The sequence below is a fragment of the Mus pahari genome, chromosome 5, assembly GCF_900095145.1.
Source record: "Mus pahari chromosome 5, PAHARI_EIJ_v1.1, whole genome shotgun sequence".
NCBI lineage: Eukaryota > Metazoa > Chordata > Mammalia > Rodentia > Muridae > Mus > Mus pahari.
In genome coordinates, this window is record NC_034594.1 from 107127095 (window position 1) to 107150582 (window position 23488).

Consider the following 23488-nt stretch of genomic DNA (forward strand, 5'->3'; position numbering starts at 1 on the left):
GTGTGGACCTGTCAGCTCCTCCCTTAATCCCTCTGAGACTAACCATGTGCCAGGAGACTGGAAGCAGTACTGGAAAGGCTACAGAAGAGCCGCCAGTGCCCATGCACAAACTCACCCACGGCTACTGTCCTATCCACCGTTAACTTGGGGAGGGTAGTACCGTGCAAAAAAATGTGGTCACAGCCACAAGCGGTGCCTATGAGCTACACCTGTCCTACAAGCTGAATTTCCCATCTGTTCTCTTGGCTTTTGCAAGAGGGTGGGAGGGAGCATCCGAAATGCCACTTATTTCTCCCCTGACCCCCAAGCGCTATGCCTTCTCCCCCTCTTCCGTAAGCCTTGGGTCGAGTCTTGATGCAGAAGGACCGCTCAAACTACAGCATCGGGCCCCACCCAACTCCTTCCTCTGGGATGTGTGCAAGTGAGGCAGAAGGGGCTTCTGGCCACTCAGGAGTTAAAATGGCAGCGGGACTGGAGGGGGTTGGCGTGGCAAGCAGACAGGGAGGAGGCGACCGGAGTGGGCTAGGGAGGTTGGGAGCGCGGCGGAGCAGCTAGTGAGGAGGACGAGCGCAAGCAGCCAGGAGGGAGGAGGCGCGGCGGGGGCGCCGGGCGCCGCGGGCCTGCTCCGTGCTCCGCAGACGCGCGGCGCTCCGGGAGCGCCGGCCCTGGCCGCCAACCTCCGGCCGCGGCGCGCAGGATTGGGAACACTGTCGTTCTGCTGACGCCCTCACAGGCTCAGCGTTGCGACCACTCCCAGAACAAGTGCAGGTTGGGGAAGGCGCCCGGCGAGCCTCCCGGGCCTGGGTAGCAGCGCGCCGTGGAGCAGCGATCCCAACCGGGAGGCGAGTGACAGACATAGGACAGCGCCCGTGCGGTGAGTGTGCGGCTCCCTGGTGGCCGGGGCTGTGGACTCCGAGGACGCTGGCGTGGCCTTGAGGGTCGCCGAGATCCCGTCCCCGCGGCCCGGGCTTTGATGACCCGGTGGGGGAGGGGAGCGCGGCCGCGACCGCGGCGGTCGCCGAGATGCCTGCAGGGGAGCTGGTGATTTGGGGAGAAGGCCGGGAGGGGCGAAGGAAGGAGAGCTGGAGAATGCAAAGGAGGTGGCCGCTGCGCTGGCTGGACCCGAGCTGCGGGGGAGGGGGTCGGGGCCTGAACCAACTGGGAGAGGCCCCAACCCCTCAAACTGTTGCTGGGTAGCGGGGAGCCCTGGAGATGCAGAGGAACCAACGAGGTGGCCCCGGGGTTAGAGAGGGCGTGACAGAGGAGAACTCGCAGGATGGAAGCGCACTAGAGCTTAGGGGACTTTCCCTTCCAGGGAGCTCGGGTGGTGGCCGTGCAGAAAAGACAGGGTGGCCTTGGTTGGGTCTGTACAAAGTATCTGGCACCGAGAGCCAGGCTCCTCCCGGGCGGGAGACTAGGGTCTGACTGCAGTCTAAGATGGGACTTTTGGGTGGGGGAGGGGTCGGCCGGGCCAAGCCTCGGCGCTGTGCGGTTTAAAGCAGCTCTGAGGCCACCGCATCACGCCAGGGACAGGCTGGGCTGGCCAGCCACAGGTGGGCCGTCTGTCCTGCTGGCATGACAGGGTTGTGCGGGCGCAGACTGCCCAGCCAGCCAAGATCCGCGAGCGGCGGGGTGAGGCAGCCGAACTGAGCCGCTGAAGGAGAGAACTGGACCCCGGGGGTGGGCCCGAGCGGGGTGTTGCAATGCTCCCGGCTGCCCCTGCCCTTCCTCCCCCACCAAATGAACAGGAAGGAAAATGTCAGCTGGGCTTTGTGCTCTGTTCCTCAGGCTGCCGCAGCTCCCATCTGTTGAAGCCAACGCAGCTTCTAATTGGGCGACTGGCAGGGCTTGGAGGAGGGTGGGCTGGGCACAGCGCTGGTTGCCAGAGATGGACTGGCTGCCGTCTGCTTGAAGACCCCAGGAGGCAGGAGGGCACTGGAGAGAGCAGCCAGGTCAGGACAACAGGAGTGGCCTTTTGCCAGCGTCTTCACCATTATCGAGGGGGCCCAGGAGCAAAGATCTACGCGTCCTTACTTATCCAGAATGATTGACAGGCTTCATGCGCCTCGCCTCGACATCACTCTGGACAGTATTCCCTTTCTGAGGGAGAAGCCAGCAACCTCCTGTCCTTGGCCGCTGGGCTCCTTGAACAGTCCTCCAAAAGAGCAGGGAGGACCAGGGCCACAACGCGAAGGCTCCCTGGCCAATGGGTCTTCTACCTACCTTATGGTGGCTTGACCCACTTTCCTGGCCAGGAGACGTTGTGAAGCAGTGGAAGAGAGAAGCATCGCTCGGGGTCTGTGTCTCTCTGGCCTTCCTTCCCTGAACCGCCTCAGATGTTGCCTGCTGCCTGTTTAGGGGGCCTGAGGCTTAGGGCAGAATGTTACTTGAAAAGGGTAGAGTTGAAAAACTCTCTGGCACCTCAGGGATTTTTAACCATTCCCAGGGTCTGACACCTAGAAGCAGAACCCCCAAACCAGATCTCCTGCCAGAGCTTACCCTGCGGGAGACATGGAATGGCAATAAGAACTCAGAGATCTGGGCCTCACTGAGCCGAGCTAGGCCAGCAGAATACTTAACAGCCCCCTCTTCCCCTTGCCCCGTCCCTCCTTTCCTCTTCCCTCCTCCTGAAGCACCTCTCCCTTTGCTCTCACACTCATCCTCTCCCGACCACCCTCCAAGTTCACCTTCCTTCCTCTCTCCCAGGTTTTTATCTCCACCTTTGCCTTTCTGAACAATGCAGCTTAAACCACAGGCCAGGCACACAATGGCTTCCTCGCCTCTTGACAGTGGGTGCACAGGTCCCACTGTCCCTGTCGCATCCCCTTTGCAGAGAGGCCCAGGCCGATAGGTCTGGCACCTGCACTTCCTTGTTTCCTGGTACCCCCTTTGCCCTACCATTCACTCACCTGCTCCTTCTCNTCCTCTCTACCCCCTTGTTCCTTTTTATTTGAAGGGAAGGAGGAAACTCCTTGCTTTTGTAAAACTTATTTGTCCAACAACTACTTATTAAACACCTACTATGTGACTGTTTTAAGCTTGGGGGGATAAAAGTAATAGACAAACCACGTCGCAGGCAGAACTGAGCTTGGATTTGAACTTGATAGTTATTTACTTCCATGCCCGCCAGTTTCTTTCAAATGTGTGGTGGAGGGAGATGAGGAGTATTAATAACCCCAGCAAATTAGCATCATAATCACAGAATGGCCCTTAACATTCCATCTCTATGCTTCCTATATACAATGTATCGTCTCTATCACTTCCTATATACGATGTATCATTAGGTCCTTTCTAACCTCAAAGGATGAAGTGGTTTGTATATCATCATCTATCTCGGAGGCCAGGACTCTGCAGAAGTCAGTGGTTTGCACAAGAAAGGAATTAAAGACAGCTTACGGAGCAGCTGCTCTGCACTAGGCTCTGTGAAGAGCTTTACAGAAATCATCGTATTCAGTCCTCCTAAAGGGCTGCATCCTGGTCTCTGCTTTCTAGCTGGGGAGTCTGGGCCCTAGAGAGGATGGACCACTTGCGCTCCATGGTCTCTGAAACCACCACTGCAGTTCAGTTGCCTCATGATACTTAACGACATCTGCTAAATTCTACGGTTGCAAAGGAGCCCACATTCGCCCTAGCTTTTCAGGGGTGTGTCTTGTCCCTCCACTTAGAGTACAGATTATATTTGCTGAATGGTTGCATGAATAAACCTTCTCAGGTGATGCAGGAAGGCTTCCTATAGGAGAGAGGGCATTGCAGAGGACACAGGGAGGGCAGAGAATCCTTCCGACCTACAGAAGTAGGTAGCAGGCACTCGCCCTTGGTCTCCACCTTTATCGGGGTGAAGAGTGAGGAGGTCATTGCTGTGTTTATCTGAGGCCAGCGTTGGAGCTTCATCGGTGGTCTGCCTCCTGAGTCTGTGTCGCTCCTGTTCTTGGCCTCCTCAGCTAAGCCTTCACGGTCACAAAAGCCCAGAGATAGAGAATGGGAGTGGGTAGCCTTGGGTGCCTGCAAGGACTGCAGGCTGGGACAAGGTCAGTGGTCGAAGGTGGAAGGGGGACAGGCTATGGGGACACAAACAGGAAGAAGACAGTGATAGAGGATGACTTGAAAACAAACACAGGGGTTCAGGAAAAAAAAAACAAAAACAAAAACCAGCTACAGCGAGACAGGTTTTGCTGCAGAAGCATCTAAGAGAGGCCAGACCAGAAAGGAAACTGTTAGATTTCCTGAATAGTGCAGCTGTCTCTCGACTATGGGAAGGTGTGGAGTTTCTCTCATTTGGACTTGTTCAGTCAACCCATCTTCCCTAAAGCACCTACTCTGTGCAGAAACAGAGGAATCAGCTATTGTCTCTGCCCTCGGGGAACTCACAGTAAAGGTAAAGATTCTGGAGCCACCCATCCAAGCTCTACCTAGGCTGCACCACTTGTTGCTGGGAGACGCTGGGAAACTCATCTACCCTCTCTGAGCCTCAGTTTCTCTATCTGTATATAACTGGTATGATAATAGCACCTACTTCATAAGAGGAGGGAACGCAGGCCAAAGAGCCCAGAGGAGTGTCTGGAATATAGTAAGTTCTATATAAGTTGTTATTATTAGCAAGGAGTCGGTGCTATATAGTCTAGGGCTGAATAGAAGAAGGTTCTCGTGTCTTTAGACTAGTAAAGACTTGCTGAAGCAGTTGATATTTGGGGCAAGGCCAGAAAGGGGGCCAGATAGCAGAAGTGGAGAATCTCGGGACAGTGGTGCTGAAGGTGTCTGGGGCACAGGAGTTGTATATGAAAAGGCACCAAGGAGTGTATGTGTTGTCCTTTATGGACATCACTAACACCACTTAGTGGCCCTCTTCAGCCTTTTTGTTCCTGATGCTAGGAGCTGAGCTTCTAGTGGGGCTGGCTAGCTGCCCAGATCAGCCCCACACCCCTTGGTCTAAAAGAGTGAGCTTCTAAGCAGGGGACCTGGTGCAGCCCTGCTGGGTTTGGTTGTGTGACCTTGACTCCCCACCCATGTCTAAGCCATCAGTGTCCAGATTCTGCTCTACCCAAGGCCTTGTACTCTGGCTTCTGGTACTTTCTGGGGACCTAGGAGATGCTTTGGCCTTAGAGAGCTGCCTTGTAGGAGGTGAGTTTAACCAGGTCTGCTTTAGAATTCAGTTTGTCTCCACGTGTTTCTTCCACCCACATCTTCCCTGCTGTTCAGCGTTTGATGGACTTGAAGCAAGTTCCGACATGAAGAGCATGCAGAGAGTTCCTGGGGCAAAATAGCTTCTCAGCTTCCACCTCTCAACTTGTCATGACACACAGTACAGCACCTCGCATCTACTGAGCACTGTGTGCCAGGCACTGTGCAAAGTGCTTGCCCAACTAGACCCTAAATACCCCTATTAGCTGGGCGGCTTCCTGTCCCTAACTGAAACACAGAACAATTGAGGCTTGGACTTGCTGAAGTAGACATGAAAAGAGGGAAGGATTGAACCCTTCTCTGACTTCCCTTCACCACCCCCAGGACTTAGCCGTTATTGGCCTAGAGGTACCCTGAGTCATGTAGCCTGCTCCCTTTGCTAACTTTTTCCTACAGGAACAAGGTCCCCATGCCTGACCTGTCCAAGCCAGTGGTCACCTTTCCCTCTAACAAAGTCTCCCTGATCCCTTCTTCTATCCCCCACAGGTTGTGATATTCAATACCATCAACCTGGTTTTGTTGTTTGTTTCTTGGTGGTGTTAGGGATTCGAACCTAGGATCTTTCACATGCTAAGTAAGCACTCTGACAATGAGCCACTGGTGCAACCCCCAGGATCTGATAGTTTAGACAGGGTGGTACACATCTTTCATGACAGCACTCAGGAGGCAGAGGCACACAGCTCTCAGTTTGAGGCCAGCCTGGTCTACAGAGAGTTCTAGGACAGCCAGAGCTACGCAGTGAGACCCTGTAACAAAACAAAACCAAAACAAAACAAAACACAAGATGTAACACTGCTTCTTTCTGTCTCGGTCAGAGCCTCCAGGGCCTCCAAGAAGCTGACCCTGGCTCAGTGCCCATGGACACAGGAGAGGGCCCAACCAAAACATGGCTCTCTGGAGGAGGGGAGAACAGAACACACCGAAGGTGAAAGGAGACAGGCAGGCCATGTAGGGGCCTTCAGTGGGCAGCTGCTAATGCGGCAGGCTTAGTGTGCTGGGAAGAGCCAGTGCAGCCGGTTCTGTTTACAAGTATCTCTTGAGGCAGCTCCTTCAGAGAAAACATGAGGTAGGAGGGGGCGATGGTTGTGAAGCAGCCAGCTTGGGTCCCCCAGGAGAAGTGGGGCTGTCTTATCTGATCCTTCCCGATCCTTTCCGGAAGCAGAGAGATAACAGCAAGGAAAGTTTATGTCTGCAAAGCACTGCACTTGAGCATGCAGGGGAGGGGAGAAAAGGTCAAGCTGGGGAAGGCTAAAGTCACTATGTCCTGAAGGCAGAGCAGATGCAAAAGCTATGCCTCAGGAAGGGGAAAGGAGAGAGGCCGCCTTTCAACCTGATGTTCAGGATGGCCCAGGCAAGGAAGGGCATGGACTCCCATACCCCAGGGGATCTGTGGAATGGCTCCACCCACAGCCCATCTCTGCACTGCCACTCCTCTGCCTTCATAATCAGGGTTTGGATGGTGAGCCTCTTCATTAGCCAGTGTTTATCAAGCCTCGGTGCCTGCCCCAGGAGTACCAGGCAGCAGGGAGTAACGGAGAGCTCTGCCCTTAAGGAGCTTTTATTTTGCCATCTGGGGATACAGCAAAGTAAACTTAGAAAGCAACCAGCATATTAGAGAGTGTAAAGTGTTCCAGAGAAAGATATAGCCAGAGAAAGAAATAGACGGATGATGAGAGGCCTGGGGGCCGGAAGAGGGTGGGGTGGGGGTCCTTCAGGGTGGCCACAGGTGGCTGGACAACGTGAAATGTGTGCTGGGCAGGAGGAATAGATTAGCTGGTGTGACGGCTGGGAGGCAGGATGGGGCCTGGCATGCTGGAGAGGGGCAAAGGAGAGGCCAATGAGAGTGTCGTGCTGAGAAAGGAAGAGGCTGAGGCTGGGGAATATCCAAAAAAGCTACGGTTCTGGTTGAGGGCTTTGGCTTCTCTGGATGAGATAGAGACCTTTCAGGATTTGGATTTCTGAAACCCCGAGGTTGGGCCATCGTTCCAGTTTTCTCCTGCCATCAAAACTATTTTGGTCAATCAGTATGTGCTCACCGGTTTGTGGCACTTGGTCTGCGGGGCTGGGGTATGGGTGTGAAAACGTGTAAGACCTAGTCGCTGCTGGTAGATGAGTTGGGGAGGCAGAACTCATATTCTGAAATAACGAGGGAATAATATCAGACAGTATTTAAAACCAAGTGCTAAACTGTGTGATTTAGACTATAAATGTTATCAGAACTGTGCGCTTTGTGTGGGAGTACACAGGGAACGCTTCCTCGGGAGGTGCAGCGGATCGGGGCCTGGAGAACAAAGTGGGGTTCCACTCGGCAGGGGGATGGATCTATACCTAGAGGAGTGAAAGGGTGGTCAAGCAGGAGGGAAGAACCAGGGGTCCCATTAGGGGTGGGAGCAAGTCCCTTCCCGGTCACCTCTGTCTCTCATAGTGACTTCCAGGGTTTTCGCCTCTTTCCCAGGTCCAGGTGCTTTCTGCTCTGTTCTCAGAATCCCTCGGAGCAGTCCACAGATGTCCTTAGTCCATTTGGTGTCTGTGGCCCATTGCTCTAAAATGCTCCATTTTCCTATCTTGCCAACAGCTAGCCTTTCCTAGTGCATCTTAGTGGCTCTGAGCTCCTGTCTGGCAGGTGGTTAGTGAAGTAGTTGCTCCTTTCCCCGAGTAGGGAGTGCTCCATTGGAACAGAGGGTGGCTCACCTCTGCAGCAGAGGGTAAGAGAATCTACTAGGGTACCCTCACCTACTCAAAGTATAAGCAAAAAAAAAAAAAAAAAAAAAAAAAAATTAAATGACTATAACAAAAATTTAAAGTAACCCTGGAGATTTTTATGATACACTGGATTTTTGGAAGGGAAACTAGGAAAGGGGATAACATTTGAAATATAAAAAAAAAAAAAAAAAAAAAAAAAAATGCACCTCTGCTTGGACCTCAGCCAACGAGTAAAAGCCAGGAGTTACAAGGATAAAATGGCCACTATTCAGTAACATTCTCCTCTCCTGTTCTGGGCCCCTCAAGAGCTAAGAAGGAGGCTCAGGTCCTGTTCCTTGAAGCTTCAGGGCTGCATCTAAGGCCACAGCTGTCAAGGGCATTGTGGCTCACAGTCTCCAGCAAGTGGAGTCAGCCAGAGCTGGGTGAGAGCCCCATTTTCTCGCTACTTGTCCTTGGGCACTTTAGCTTAACCTCTCTGAGCCTCACCCTGGGCTTGTGTTAAGTCTGGGTTAATAACAGCTACTTCCCAGGGTTGTTAGTAATAATAGCTAACACTTGTGCGTGCTTCTGCGGCGCCCAAGGCTTTCCTGCATTTATCTCATTTAATCCACAGAACGCGGGGAAGCAGACATTATTTTCCCCCATTTTGCAGCTGAGGAAAACTAAAGCCGGGAAGCTTTAAGTCACTTGCCGGAGGCCACACACAGTCGGCAAGTGACAGAGCCAGGATGCAGCCCCACATCGCTGTGACTCCAGAGCTCTGGTTCTTAGCTACCGCATTAAATGGTCTAATCTGTGTAAAGTGCCTACTACAAAGTAGAAGCTCAATAAATGTTAGTTCCTCTCCCTCCTTTTCCCCAGGGCCGCTCCTCCAGTGATCAGCTTTCCCCTTCTGCATTCCCTTCCCAGAGTCCCCTGGAACAGGAGAGGTAGAAATGAGGAAGAAACAGGGCTGAAGAGAGCGAACCATTTGAATAAAATCTGCAGACACCAGCCCACTGTTACGTCCCACCTTTCGGTGTAGAATGATGGAGCCTTACGGGGTCTCAGGCCCTGGCAGACTATATCTGCCAAGGCATGGACAGAGGTCAGGTGGGAAGAGAGAGGAGGCTCCCATCTCTCCCCCCAGAGCAAAGAGGAAACTGTCTCACCTGCCAGTTCTGGAAATGACCCCTAGGATTGGCAAGATGCTCACAGGAACGTTCCAAGACCGAGCTTTCCGATCTTGGGTATGGTTTTTGAAGGGCGTGGAAGAGAGGCTGGTATCCCAGCTTCATGACCGCTGAATCAGTGTGCCTCCTGCACTGACTTACACACACAGCTGACCTTATCTGGAAAGAAAACCAAGACCAGACACTGCAGGACAATCTGAATGTCAAGGTGAACGTGGGGTGGAGCTAAGGGGGTTCTTTAGAATGGTTCTCATTCATCCTCCCTAGATCCCCTTTTCTGGTGACCCTAGAGTTATCTCTGTGTGCCCTGCAACTTCCTGTCATCATTGCCACTGGACATGCAGGTTCCAGAGTTCATGTTGTTTCCTCAGAAGGAAATCCCAAGAGAAGAGAGGAGGAACCCAGGCCTCGGTTACTTTATAACTGAAAGTCGTCTGGCCCTGTGCTTTCCAGTGCTTTTAGAATCGGGTGTTCTGCTTTGTTTTGAAACAAAACTGCAGTGTATGACAGGCAGGGTAAGAGGCCTTTTGTATTACACTCGTCCCCAGAGCTCATGACTATGTTGTTACATAGGAAAAAGAGGGTAGGTCTGCGAATAGAATGAAAGGTGCCGATCGACCTGCAAATCAAGAGAGGTCCTGAGCTATCCTGGTGAGTACAGTGTGACCGCAGGGTCCTGTGAAGAGGGGACAGAAGTCAGAGCTAGAGAGGTGCGATTCAGAAAGACTTGAGCAGTCATTGCTAGCCTTAGGCCGGGGAATGAAGACAGCTTCTGGAAGCAGGGAAAAGCATCAGGTGTTGTCCCCTGGGGCCTCCAGAAAGGAATGAACCTTTAGATGCCTTGACTTTAACTCGGAGAGACCCATTCCAGTCTGACTTCTCGACCTATAATAAATAAATAAACTCACGTAAGACACAGAATTCATGTTAATTTGTTATAGTAGTGAGTGTAAGGCCAAAACTGTAATGAGGTAGACCAGAACTCGACTCAAGTTCCTGCTGACCAGTGACCCTGGGGGAATCGCTTTATATCCTGAGGCCTGAAAGTTAGTTTGAAACAGTAGATTTAAAGTACCTCCTCCATGTCCTCCAGACGGTGAAGCCAAGGCACAGGGAGAAGGGACATTGTTGAAGGTCACACTGAGTTGTTGAAGAAGTTGAGCTTACAACCTAGGGCTTACTTTTTATCTAGTCAAAAATCCTGCCTGCTTACATGAAGTCTCTCTTCCACTCACCAATGTGGTGTGTGTGTGTGTGTGTGTGTGTGTGTGTGTGTGTGTGTCTGAGTGTGTGTACTTACCTACAAAGGGTGCTGTGCTAAGTACCTGGCCAAAGTAAAGACCCAGAACAGTATTGCTTGGGTTCCACCCTGCCTTTAGACCCTCACTGGGCCCTTAGTTTTTCCAAAACATCTGTAACCAAGCCCAGGCTGCTTAGGACTACGGTACTCCTTGCCCTGGGGCTGGCTGCCAGCTGGGCACTATCACAGCCTGTACCTTCCCCCACCCACCGATGCCTGTGCAGGATTCATCATCCTAGCAAGCTGCAGGTGAACAGCACACAGGCCCTGGGAATGAGAAGTTGAGAAAGGAGGCAGAGCCGGCAGCACCTCAGCGTACACCTTATCGGCCTCTGTCAGGCAGGTCGGCCTTCCTGTCTCTCCCCCTAATACACCTGAGCCTTTGGCCAGCCCCCAGGGCTGCCAGTTCCTGGTGTTGGTCTCCATGGCAACCCCACATTTGCCGTTCTGGTTTCTAATGACTTATTGGCATGTGTGGTAATTTGCAGAGCTTGGCAGGCAGAAGCTTGGGAAGCTGGGAGGAGGAGCTGGAGGCAGTGAGAGGCTTGGCCATGGGGAGGGGTTCAGGGTGTCCAATGGAGACTGAGGCACAAGTTTTCCTTCCTCGATCCTTTTAGTCCCTTTGGAGTAGTAGTCCGAGTGAGGGTGTTGCCTCAGACCTCTAGGAACTCCCTTCTGAAGAGCATCGGCTGTCCCCACAGCCCTGCAAAGGAGACAGATGGACAGGCAGATGTGGAACACAGTTGCTCACCTGTCAGGCAGGCTTGAACAGGTGTGGGGGAGCTGACAGCTGTGTTCAAGCTGTAGCAGATTGAACCACGCATGTCTTCTGGGACACTCCTGCCTGCTCCCCTGGGCTCTGGAACAAGGGGTCCCTTCTGGGGTGAGGAGGAGTCATAGACCTCAGGGGACACGGGGACAGTGTCCTCAGGCCCTAGGACTTGGCTTGTTTCTGGGTCTCTGAAGCATTCGGAGAACTAAGAAGTATAGTTCTGAATGAAGTATGAGAGGGTACTGGGAAGGGAGAGTCAGCCCAGTCATCAGAGAAGGAGAGCCGTGCAGGAGCCACACCCTTTTCTACTCTGCTTGGGCAAAGGTCCCCAATCTTGAAGCATGTGCAGCTTCCCCAGGATAAGGCCATGGGAAGAGGCAGTGGGGAACCTCCACTGCCTTCTTCACACAATTTCTCAGTCTTCCCCTCCACTCCTGTCACTCCTGATGCCACTGTGTTGTGACGTTGTGGGAGGCAGCTAGTGTTCTGAACACAGCTTCACCTTTAAAATCAGCTCCTAATCTAGGTTAGGCGCCAGGGGCCACTGCTTACTTACTCTATGGCCTCGAGACAGGCTCTTAACTTTTCTTTAAGCCTCAGTTCACTTATTCCTAAAGTGGCGTTGACATACCCAGCTCACCGGGTCGTAAAATAAAATCAGCTCACATTTGTAAAATTCGTGATGCGTAGTTGTCCCTGATAAATATTAGAGAATGTTTTTTAGCAGACTTTTAATTATCTACCCAAATAAACAGGAGCAATTCGGTCGATAATGTAGAATTCTGGTGGACTTGGTGAGGTTTTCCTCTTTAAATATTTGAAATGCCTTCATTTATTCAGCAAATGTTTATTGAACATTTACTACTGAGTACGAGCACCCAGCCAGATGCAGGGTTTCTCCTGGTGTGTTGGTGCTGAGTATGAGCACCCAGACAGATGCAGGGTTTTTCCTGGTGTGTTGGTGCTGAGTATGAGCACCCAGCCAGATGCAGGGTTTTTCCTGGTGTGTTGGTGCTGAGTACGAGCACCCAGCCAGATGCAGGGTTTTTCCTGGTGTGTTGGTGTTGGATGAGTTTACTTGTGCCTCCTTCGAACGTGTAACACCTCTCAGAATTCTGGCACCCTGGAAGTGGTCCTGATGTGGCTCCCTGGAAGTAGCTGACTCCTAGATGAAGAACAGCCTTGGGAAGGCTCTAAGCAATGCACGGGGAGAATGCTGCCCAACTCAGAGAAACGGTAAGCATCAGGGCTGACTTGAGGAGAAGGGCTTGGGGTTAAGGAGCTGAGCAGTGATCATTCCGCTACCATGAAGAACTTCTAAAGCAGCAAAGGGCCACCAAGGACCACCTCAGCTACCAGCTAAAAGAGGAGCGGGGAGTACCTGCTCTCTCCTTGTCAGATGAGCATGTCACAGCTCCTTTGACTGCGGCAAGAACGGAATATAGGAGAACAAGGGGAGCTAGGACACTTGGCTTCCTCTGTGCCAGCAGATGGGCTTCTGCCTGCAGCAAGTGTCTGTTCTTTCCTGAGCCCGCCTACAGCCACCTCTGAGAAGGCACAGTGGAGACGCTGGTGTAATGGCAGGGATGCTGGGCCCCAGGGACTGGCTCACCAGTCGGGTTCACACTGTAGCTCATATCCAGGTGACAATGGTTAGGGGTTCCTGCTGACCCAGAAACTATGGGATTACTATCCGAACACACCATACTGTCACTTGTAACCTGGGCTGGAAGCCAGACCTCAGCCACTTCCTGAGACCTACTTTTATTTATGAGAAAGTTCAGCTGCACGGAAGGGAAATGACTTGCCTGAGGTCACACCATGTGTTTAGCACTGCGGGAACTAGACATAAAGCTTCTAACTGGGGCCTTGTGCTGCATCTGTTGCCTGCCCTTCCTGATTTTCTCCATTTTCCTGAGCTAGTTCCCAGGGAACGTCAGATGCAAGGGGAGGCCATTCCGCTAAACCTCGTAGTCACACTGACTCTCCCTGCCTGTTTGCTAGCCACTCTCCTTATTAAGTATGGCCTTTGGCGCCGCCCATATTTCCCCTTTCCCCTCCCCCATACCTACCCTCTCTCCCGCCCCCCACCCCCACCCCAGAGCGACCCTCACATACCCATCTCTTTTGAAGCCTGTCAGTCACCTGGTAAGATCAATGACTCTGTGGACAGCACATCCTCCCTGAGGCCCAGCAGCCCTTCAGTGGCTCCTCCCCATCAGGACCATCACCTGCAAGTCACTTAGAGGAGCATCCATCTCTCTGATGACCACCTCCTGCTCTCCCAGCTTTCTCAGCCAAGAACCCTCACAGCACTGTTCCTGAACATTGGGACCCTTTTCATTCGCTGCTCTGATTCCATACAGATTCCAAGGTCTGTGTTAAGGATCCTCCTGCCAGTATCTAAGCTATCTTGACCCTGTCTCTCTTTATCGCCCCCCAAAGTCCGAGTTCTGGATCAATCACTCTTTCTTCTGCCTTTACCTGAGATCAAAACTCCCGGACACACACACACACACACACACACACACACACACACACACACACGTGCCCCCACACACATACACAGACGCACACTCACAGAGGCAGATGGGGACATCTACGAGCTCACCATCACCAACACGACTTGTTCTTCAAAAGTGCCTGGTATTCCTCTCACATTCCCTGGTCCTCCCCGCTGAGTCTAAGATGACTGTTTCACACCCTCCTCCCCAAACCTCCGCCTGCCTCCACCGGTGATCTCAGCTGAGGACCTCACCTCCCACTTCACAGAGGCAGAACTACTTCAGGCAGAACTTCCCAGCCTGGCCCTCCCAAGCCCTCAGGCACGCTGCCTCTCACCATCCTCCCCGACTCCCTCTTGTTTCAGCCAAGGTCACAGGTGCCACCTCAGTCAGTCAGTGCTTGCCACGGATGGGTTCTAGAACCTTCCTTCAGCCCTCCAGTAGTTTCTCATGGCTTCGGGGGGGGGGGGGAGGAACAAACCAACATCGAACTCCTCCCTCAAGCCCAGTTTCTGCCCCACCCCCATCTTCATCCTCTCCAGCCAAGTGTCTTGAGAGACTTGGCGCCACCAGTGTGCTCTACTTCACACCACCCACACCTTCCTCAGCCCCACTCGGGTATGGCTTCCTCCCCCAGCCCTGGGAAGCAGCTCTCCATTCTGCTCAAGATGGGGGGGGGTAACAGGCCCCCTTTTGTGGATGCACTTCCCCCTCACTCCTGGCACTTCCCTCTCTGGGCTTCTCTGACCCCACATCCCTGGCTTTTCTGGTTACTCCCAGGTCTTTGCTGACTCATGCGTCTCCTCTACATCTTTAGCCTTCCCTGCCGTCCCTTCTGATGGCCGTACTGTTTCCGGACGGAAGCTCCTGTCTCCAGGTCATGAGTTCACAGGGAGAGTTCCCCTTATCATCCACAAGCAGATAACACCCAAATCTCTAGTCTGTCTGTCTTTCCATCTTAGCTCTGTAGCCTCATAGCTACATGCTGAGGTGAATAAGGGTATGCCAGGAAACTCGACTTTGGCATATCTCAGCCAGAGTCCTGCTTTTCCTATCTCTCCAGGCCCTTTCCACCCCTGCCTGCCGTGACTGATTTTGTGAACAGTACCACCTCATTGCTTGTTCTGCAAGCGTGCGTTGACCATTCTTCCTTTCCTACCTAGGTCCAGTATGTGGCCAGGTCCCATCTCCCCTTGAGTAGCCACTTAACTGCCCCTTCTTCACAGCTGCAACTCAGTCCAGGCTGCCTCTCTGACTCCAGCCACTGGGATCACCTTTCTCCCTGGCTCTGACCACCTTGTATCTCCAGTCTTGCCTGTCAGTCACTGGTCTAGTGACGTTTTGAATACAGATCTCATGTGGGCACATTCTGTCATAGCCTCAGCACTCTTAAGGGTATCCCAGTGCTCTCTTGAATGGCCAGGAGGACATCGCCTCATGTGGGACCTGACCCAGGCCTGCCCCAAAGCGATTCTCGAGCTCTGAGCTCTCGGCATATGCTTGTGTGTGTACAAGCATGTGTGTGCATGTGTGTGTGGGTATGCATGCCTGTGCATGCAAGAGAGGGGGGGAGGGAGAGAGGGAGGGAGAGAGAGAGAGAGAGAGTGAGTGAGAGCGAGAGGCGAGAGAGAGCAGGGTCAGGTGTGTACATTTGTGCAGGGGCACATGTGGAGGCCAGAGGACAACCTCAGATGTCTTTATGTTCCTCAAAAACTGCCTTATTTTAGAGAAAGGATCTCTCACTGGCCTAGAACTCATGAAGTAGGCTAGGCTGGCTGGCCAGGAACCCCAGGGTTCTCTGCCTCCCCAACCTCAGAACTGCATGTGCACACTGCCATGCCTAGATTTGTTTTGGTAAAAACCCAGGTGCCGGGAACCAAACTCAAGTCCTGATTCTGGTGAGGCAGGCTCTTTACTGACAGCCACAGCCCCAGTTCTAAGCCTGCACATCTTTCATGTCCTCATGGCCTCCATGCCTTTTGTCCCCTGTCCCTTAGCTACTCCGATCCTATACTTGTCTTGAAATTCAGGTATAAGCTCCAATTGCCTTTCTTTAGGAAACCGACCCTCACCTCCTCAAACATGCAGTCCATGGCTGATCAAGCAGAGTTTGAATCTTGGCCTGGTGTTTGGGGTCCGACTCCAATGCTATCCCTGCTGCTACATGGCTTTGCTTGTGAGAAAAGGCTGTTGTATGCTCAAGATGTTCCACAGCAAAAGATGGAGGAGTCCCACCAAACCCAAACCCCCTGTGGAAGACAAGACCTGGGGTACAACCTGCACTTGAGGGCAGCCAGCCCTGCACTTTTCTCAGAGCTCCTCAGTACCTTCACTCCAAGCTGGGGACAGTGTCCCATCCAGAAGCAGAGGTTCCCAGAGAACCCATAGTGAAGAACAAAGACATGGAAGCTAACAGAGGACAGTGGTTCCTCACATCATCTCCTGGAGACCAAAAGTCATGCTCTCCCATGCTACCAGCCCCTCAGCCTTCACTGCCTTGAGCCGGCTGCCCTGCTCCCCCAGCCACTCCTTGCTGCTCCACACCTCTGACCCTGGTTGGTTCTTGGTTGGCTCTTCCCCACATCTCAGCATGCATGTCTACTGACACGCCTTCCAGGAAATCCTTCCCACATACTGAGCACACTCTGCACAGTCTACGAAATGCCCTTCTTTGCTGGTCTCTTGCTTCTGTTGGGTCGGAAGTTCCTCAACAACAGAGCCTCAGTTTTATTCACAAGGGTACTCCCATGCTGGCGTTCCACAGTAGCAATAAAATAACACGTATTGAACACTTGCTGTGGACTAGATGCACTGAATTTTAAAGCAGCTTTTTATTTTAAACCAAGTATAGATCCACTGGAGGTACAAAGAAATGTACAGGGAAGTCCTAAGGACCCTGCATCCTGGCTTCCCTGCATTTAAAATCCTGCTAAATCAAACAGAAAAAAAAAANAAAAAAAAAAAAGAAAAAACAAATAAAATCCTGCTAAACTACACTGCAATATTAAAGCCAGGAAACTAAGCTGGCCATGGTGGCACACACCTTTGCTTATAGAGGCAGCCAGATCTCTGAGTTCGAGGCCAGCCTGGTCTACAGAGCAAGTTCCAGAACAGCCAGAACTTAATGAAGAAACCCTGTCTTGGGAGTGGGAGAGGAAGGAAGGAAGGAAGGAAGGAAGGAAGGAAGGAAGGAAGGAAGGAAGGAAGGAAGGAAGGAAACCAGGAAACTGACTTGGTGTGACCCATAGCCCTTATCCATATTTCATGTTCGTGTGTGTGTGTGTGTGTGTGTGTGTGTGTGTGTGTATGTGTATGTGTGTGTATGTTTGTGTGTAGCTTTGTGTAACTACAACCAGAATCAAGATACTGAACAGAAGCTAGGCATGGTGAACATGTCTGCAATCTCAGCACTCACAGCTAGCCTATATGTTACATAGAGTTCCAGGCTAGCCTGAGCTACACAATGAGACATTATCTCATGTTACTGAATAATGTAAATTAACTAGAGTTAATGTAAGTTAATTAACTTACATTAACTAGAGTTAATGTAAGTTAACTAGAGGCTCAGGACTCTGCTCTGCTGCCCCTTTATAACAGTGCACCCCTGCCAATCTGTTGCCACTAGTTATATGATGTCCAGATGTTCTGTTCTGTCACTGCAGTTTATAGGATGTCCTGATGATCCACAAGATGAATCGTCGTACAGGCTGTAATCTTTTACCATTAGTTTTTCCCCCCTGCACTTAGCATACTCTCCTTCAGGTCCATCAGGTCATGGCCAGCATCGATCATCTGTCCGTCTTTGTTGCTGAGTAGTATTCCAAGAGAGGGTTAGATGTGCTACCATTTGTTGAACCGTTCAGCCAGCAGAAGATAACTGTGCCACTCGGTTTTACAAGTGAGGAGACTAACATGCTCAGGGTCCCATGAGCGGCAAACGGCATTTAGCGAATATCAAATGAGAGAAAACAAACTAAGCTCTGCTGCACAAGGACATTGCGTGCTCTAGCACCTGGAAAGTTGTTCTACACACAGTAGGTCCTCAGTAAATGCTTGCCGATGAGATGCGCCTGTGTTTACATGAGTGCGAGTCACATACAGCTTGCCCTGAGTGCCACCATTTGCAGGACAAGACTGGATCTTTTCAGTATTGTGTCCGACATCCACACTTCCCATTTTACTTGGAATGAAAGTAAAATTGGGACTGTAAATGCTGATCACAGACAGGTCTGCCATTTTATTGCCTAAAATGCCCAAAACTATTGGTTGTCTTGTAATTTCCATATTTGCATGGTAGTTTGCATCTAAAAGCTCCATTAATCAAAATGCTGAGCAACCTTGGCAGCCCCTGCTCCTTGCCACCGTTGCCTTCCCAGGAAGCGCTGGGTCAAGATATTAGATCCTGGGTCAGGTTGAGTGGTCCTGAGTCAAGGTGTGCAGGTTCTGCCTATAAAAACAGTCTGTTGGGTCCTGAACATGCCCACCGTAAAGCTGCAAAATCGGCCTGGGTGTTTTTGCTCATTGGAAGGGGTGACAAGTCATTACCACTCAGCAGGGGCCCCAGGAGGTTTAATTAGGGAAGATTTGTGAAGCTCTTAGTCCTCAACCTGAGGTGTGCAGTGCCAGAAGGCATTAAGTGACTGGAAAGGAACCACGAGGTGGACCAGCCCTGCCTGTGGGTACAACACCCAGGAGACATCTTGTTGAGCTCCTTCTGCCTCCCTCTCTTTGGTAGGGTGATGAGAACCACCAATCACTGCCTGTAGGCACACTAAGGTAGGACTGATACGGGGAGCATATGGAAATGGGTACATGGCCTTGAAGAAAACCTATGGTTTGGCTCAACCAAAGCCTTACGAAGGGCCAAGGTATAACTGGGCTCAAGGAAGGACCAATGGCTTAGACTCCCCCTAGAAGTGGTTCTGGATAATTGGACCTAGTGGCAAAGGCTCTAGTGCCCATAGTTGTATATGGGAAAGAGTCTGTTTTGAGCAGGATCCTGGAGGCGGCTCCTGTCTGCTGAGCTCATGCTGGGCACTGGAGGACAGTTCTCATCACTTCCTCTTCAGCAGTGGCGCCCCAGGGACACACAAACTCAGGGGGAAAACATTGGAGGAAAGCAAGCACCGTCTGCTGAGATGTCTATTTTACAAACAGTTTAAAACGAGACTCGATGGTAATTGTGGCCTCCTGGTGTCCATTTGGAACTGTGTCCTCAGGCCCCGGAACGTATGAGCACTCTGCCATCGGGGCACCAAAGAGATGGTATGATGCTCTGAGGAGGGGCTCCCAAAGGACAGTGTGTTAGAGGTGTATTCCCCGGAGTGGTGCTGATTGGAGGGTTAGGCCACTGGGGTGTGTCCTCAAAAGGGAAGGATTATAGGAACCACAGTCTCTTCCTCTTTTCCTATCCCGATGTGAGGTGAAGAGTTTGTTTCACCACATGCTCCCCACCATGACTTCCTTACCAGTGATCCAAACCAACAGGACCAATCAGTCATGACTGAATCCTCCCAAACTGTGTGTTCAGTAAACCTTTCCTCTTTGTAACTTAAGGTATCACATGTATTTTGTTACAGTAGCGGAAAGCTGACCAAAGCAGACAGACTTGTAATTGGGAATATTGAATGGACTCTTAGGAAGTGGGGCCACCACAAGAGCAGAGGGGTAACATATCTGATTTAGGATACATAAGTATAATATCTAAAAACACAAGTAGAATTTGGTGCTTGAGGGAACAGAACGGGAAGGAAAAACATCTGTGCAAAAGATGGCTGCTGGGCCAACTCTGGCAGTAAGAGATTATAAGCGGTTCTAAGGAGAGCCTGTGAAAAAGGAGACTGGGCCTGCGGGTGGGCAGAGGTTGAGCCCAGAAAGAACAGAGTTCAAGGGAGGCACGGAGCGAGGAGTCAGGAATCAGGGTTCTTAGCCTGCTACTGATTCCTAGAGCTCCCAGGGGGTGGAGGTTGGGGAGATAAGGATAAATAAAGAAGAGCCCGGAGCAACATAAGCAAATCATGGAAGATTAAGCAGGAGAGATCTGTGGACAGGAGTGACGACCAAGGGGACACTTTGTTCCTCTTAAAGGCAGAGGAAGGAGAGTAAGCCATTGAGTTTCCTGGGGTGGGAAGGGATGAAGATGGATGGTTTCCCTGTATGCCATAGGGAAGGTAGGTGGAAGGGACAGGCTGGCAGAGAGGGCATAAAGGACAGCAGAGACCACACCTGCCAGCATCTACGGTGCAGATGGTGCACAGCAGAGTGTGTTCCATCAGGCTGCGCAGCGGGCTGGGGCAGAAGCCAGAGGAAGAAGGATGAGCTGGAACCATACATCTCTATAGGGCCGATCTACCAGCTTCCGTGTTTTCTTCTGCAATGCTTTGTGGGAGGGGATGGTTTCTAATGTTTTAATTGATATGGAACAGTAGTGACCTCACCCTCCTGCAGAGTCTGGCCATTCCCCCTGGCCTTGCTGGTTGGGAGATATCTCTCCCTTAAAAGCTCACCTTGTTTCTCCTTGGCCTGACTTATGGATGGCACAGATTCTGAGTCCCTCTGCCCTCCACTGCTCCCCTGAGCACTCTTTCATTTTTTTCCCTCTCCGCCTATATCTGGCAACAGCAGTTTAATAGCCTTCCCAAGGGTCAGGCTGGGAAGATGAATGCTAGCCTGTGGGGGCTGTGTCCTGCCTTTCCATTAGGGAGGTGATAGAAGACAGGGTGCAAAGAATGAAGAACAGGAACAGACATTACAAACAGCTTGTAGGATAAAGCAGAATGTCCACCTATGCGGAAGCGTGCTGTGTTGACAGGAGAGCCCCCAGTCACTGGTCTAATTAGCGCCGAGGCGGAGAAGGCAGGGTGCGTTTCCCAGTGTAAAGTGAGCAGCCGGGAAAAACCACATTTGGCTCAAAATGTTTGCTGCGAAGGAACAAGGGAACAATAACCACATGCATGCCCAAGCTGCCCTTGTTCAAAGACTTTGAACACTGAATGAGCACAGTTACCGCAGGAGACCCCAGAACCGTCAGCTTCTCATGTGCCTCCCCGCAAGTCAGGTTACCTAGTGGGAAGAATCGTGCAGATGACACCTTCTGCCCATTCCCTGTGCTGACATGCCCCATGGCCATGAGTTGAGGCCTGTGCACTGCTATCCTGTCTCCTCACCCCAGCGCTTGTTGATGGCCTCACTGCATCTTTGGCATCTTAGGTTCAAAAGAAAGACATGGGAGGGCACCTGGGGCAGAAGACATGGCCTGAAGGGACATCTCAAAGGTTGTGGAAGTAAAGCCAGAAGGAAACACGGATCCGTGTTTCACTTCCAGCTTGGGGTTCTGTATAATACTATGTAACCTTGACCCCACCAAAGCTCCTTGAACCTCTGTTTCCCCATGAAGGTCATTTCCTCAGCCCGGTCCCCTTAGTCATTCTGAGAAAAGAAAGGGCTCAGAAAAGTCAGTTTCTAAAACCTGTGAGATAGGCTGTATCTTGAGAAGACCCATCCCCAGTGATGAATGGACACTGCAGCCAACTTAGGAGTATCTACCTCCTGTTTCAGGCCAGGTCCCAGTCACTGACAGTTTGGGTTTGTCAATCTTTGACTGCAGATTTATCTTTGCTCAGTAGCATAGAGCTCAGTGTCCACTTCACGTAACATGCTAGTAAACTACAGTAAGGCTAGATGATAGATTCCAGTCCTGAGCCAAATGGATGTGAGTCCAGTTCCCACTGTGTATGTCTGTGGCTTTGAACGGGTTGGTGACCTGTCTTGATGCCATCATCTGTGAAGCAATGGAGCAGTCTCAGTGTATGGTGGTCTTGTGAAGGACTGATACTGGAAATCTGTCCCATGCCTGTGTGTGGCGCTGCTCCCTCTGTCCGAGTCTCAGTGTATGGTGGTCTTGTGAAGGACTGATACTGGAAATCTGTCCCATGCCTGTGGCACTGCTCCCACTGTCGTCCGAGCCCTCTCAGGTCTTCAAAGGCAGCTCAGCAGACATCATTTGCACACACTTTCAGACACCCAGCCTACCCTGGCATCTCTCTATTGAAGTGCCACCTAGTCTGTACCTTCCCCGGGGGCACATCCTCCGGGCACACGTCTTCGGGATCTAGTTTCATCCTGCTGAACAGCAGATGCACACTGAAGAATGCCAGACTGATGAAGTCCACTCTGCAGACCCTACAATCTCATGCCATCCTTCTGCTGGGAACCGCACTCCCTGGGCAGTTGGCCTTGATGAGGTTGCCCAGTCATTCTGGTAGGTGCCAGGGACAGGAGTGCTGGAAAAGGCTCCTAGCATGGAGGAATATTTCTCCCCTAGTATTCATCCTGTTCTGATCTAAGTTTAGTCAGTTGTCTCATCTGCAGTTCCAACAGCCTTTCCTTTATTGACAGCCTGGACAACCTTTGACCTTCCCTGCCATGGGCAACTGGGGACCCCTCACCACATAACCACTTATGTGACTCCTGGCAAAATCTAGACCCCCCTTTGTCTAGAAAGCTGCCCAATGTTCTCTGTGCTCTTATATGGCCTGTGCACTAATCAGCTTCTATCCTCGGGGTGGGGAGCATTAAAAATGCAGATTCCCCACTGTACTAGGGTTCTCTAGAGTCACAGAACTTATGGCTAGTCTCTATATAGTAAAGGAATTTGATGATGACTTACAGTCTGTAGTCCAACTCCCCGACAATGGTCAGCAGCAGCTGTGAATGGAAGTCCAAGGATCTAGCAGCCATATAGTGAATACACAATGAAAAAAATGAATAATACTTTGCAGTTCAGACCAGGGATCTAGAACTTTTATTTCAAATATGCTCCAATGAGATAATAAGCACAATAAAGTTTGGAAAACACTGGGGGGCCTCCCCCTCCCATGCTCTATTGTGGCAGAATTCATAAAGAACAAGCAGATTCTCAGTATGGAACTTGATTAACATGAACGTGAGGTATGCAGTGTCCCCCATGTTATCACTCCCAGATCAAGGCCTACAACACACAGTGCCACCCTTGTTCCCTTATGTTTCTTAACAAGGAAAGTGAATTTGGAGCCTGTCCACACAGATTCATCTTACCTGTTCTTAGCTTCACCTGAATAGAATCTGACTTCTTTCCTTCATGTCTATGTTGCCTACTTTCAATGGGGCCACCTCTCTCCTATCCTGTGTGCTTTGGCTTCTCCTGAGACACAGAGAAAAGTCAGGCCTAACCTTAAACCCCTGCCATTCAGTGTCCTAGTCCTCCTGGCTCACCCTTGTGGAGACTACACTCAGGTGTGGAGACCACATGTAGGGGTGTCATTCTTCAAACCAGGAGAGGCTCAGCTGGGGAGACCCTGGGCCAGCTCCTGCCAGTCCCTCTCTAGACAGCAACTAAAGTTATTCATTTGTTGGGTGCAGGTTGCTGGAAAGTCCAGGCACACTCCAGATGAAATTGGCCAATTTCAGCTACAAATGAAGAGACAAATGAGATGGAAATTGCACAGAACAAGCCCCCACCCCCACCCCCGGTGTGGAGGGATCAGTGCTGACATGCTGAGCAGGGGAACCACTTCCAGCCCTTCTCCCCAGCTGGGTCAGAAGGGCTTTCCTGGCAATGGAAAACACGGTCACCTCCCACACAGGGGTGGGCAGAGGAGCCGCCGCCCAGGGGAAGGTAGTGTGTGTGTGTGTATGTGTGTGTGTGTGTGTGTGTGTAAGGAAGGGGACAGGTGGAGGACACTGGGCAGCTGCTAGAGAAGTAAGGTTACATTTATTACCCCCCCCCCAAGAAAAACAAACATTGTTAATTTCTACACATGCCAGGCCCCATGCTGGGTATTCTGACTGTAAAAATGAACAAGAGCAGTCACTAAGAGTG

General features: G+C 51.4%; 1 protein-coding gene across 1 annotated transcript in view; it reads left to right on the forward strand.

Annotated features, from left to right (window-relative positions):
* The first annotated feature begins 553 nt into the window (after positions 1-553).
* Positions 554-23488, forward strand: part of Lrrn2 (leucine rich repeat neuronal 2) — a 59549-nt gene continuing 36614 nt past the window's right edge. Inside the window, exon 1 of the mRNA XM_021197874.1 lies at positions 554-874. The gene's annotated coding sequence lies outside the window, so the exon portion shown is untranslated. The remainder of the gene's footprint in view (positions 875-23488) is intronic.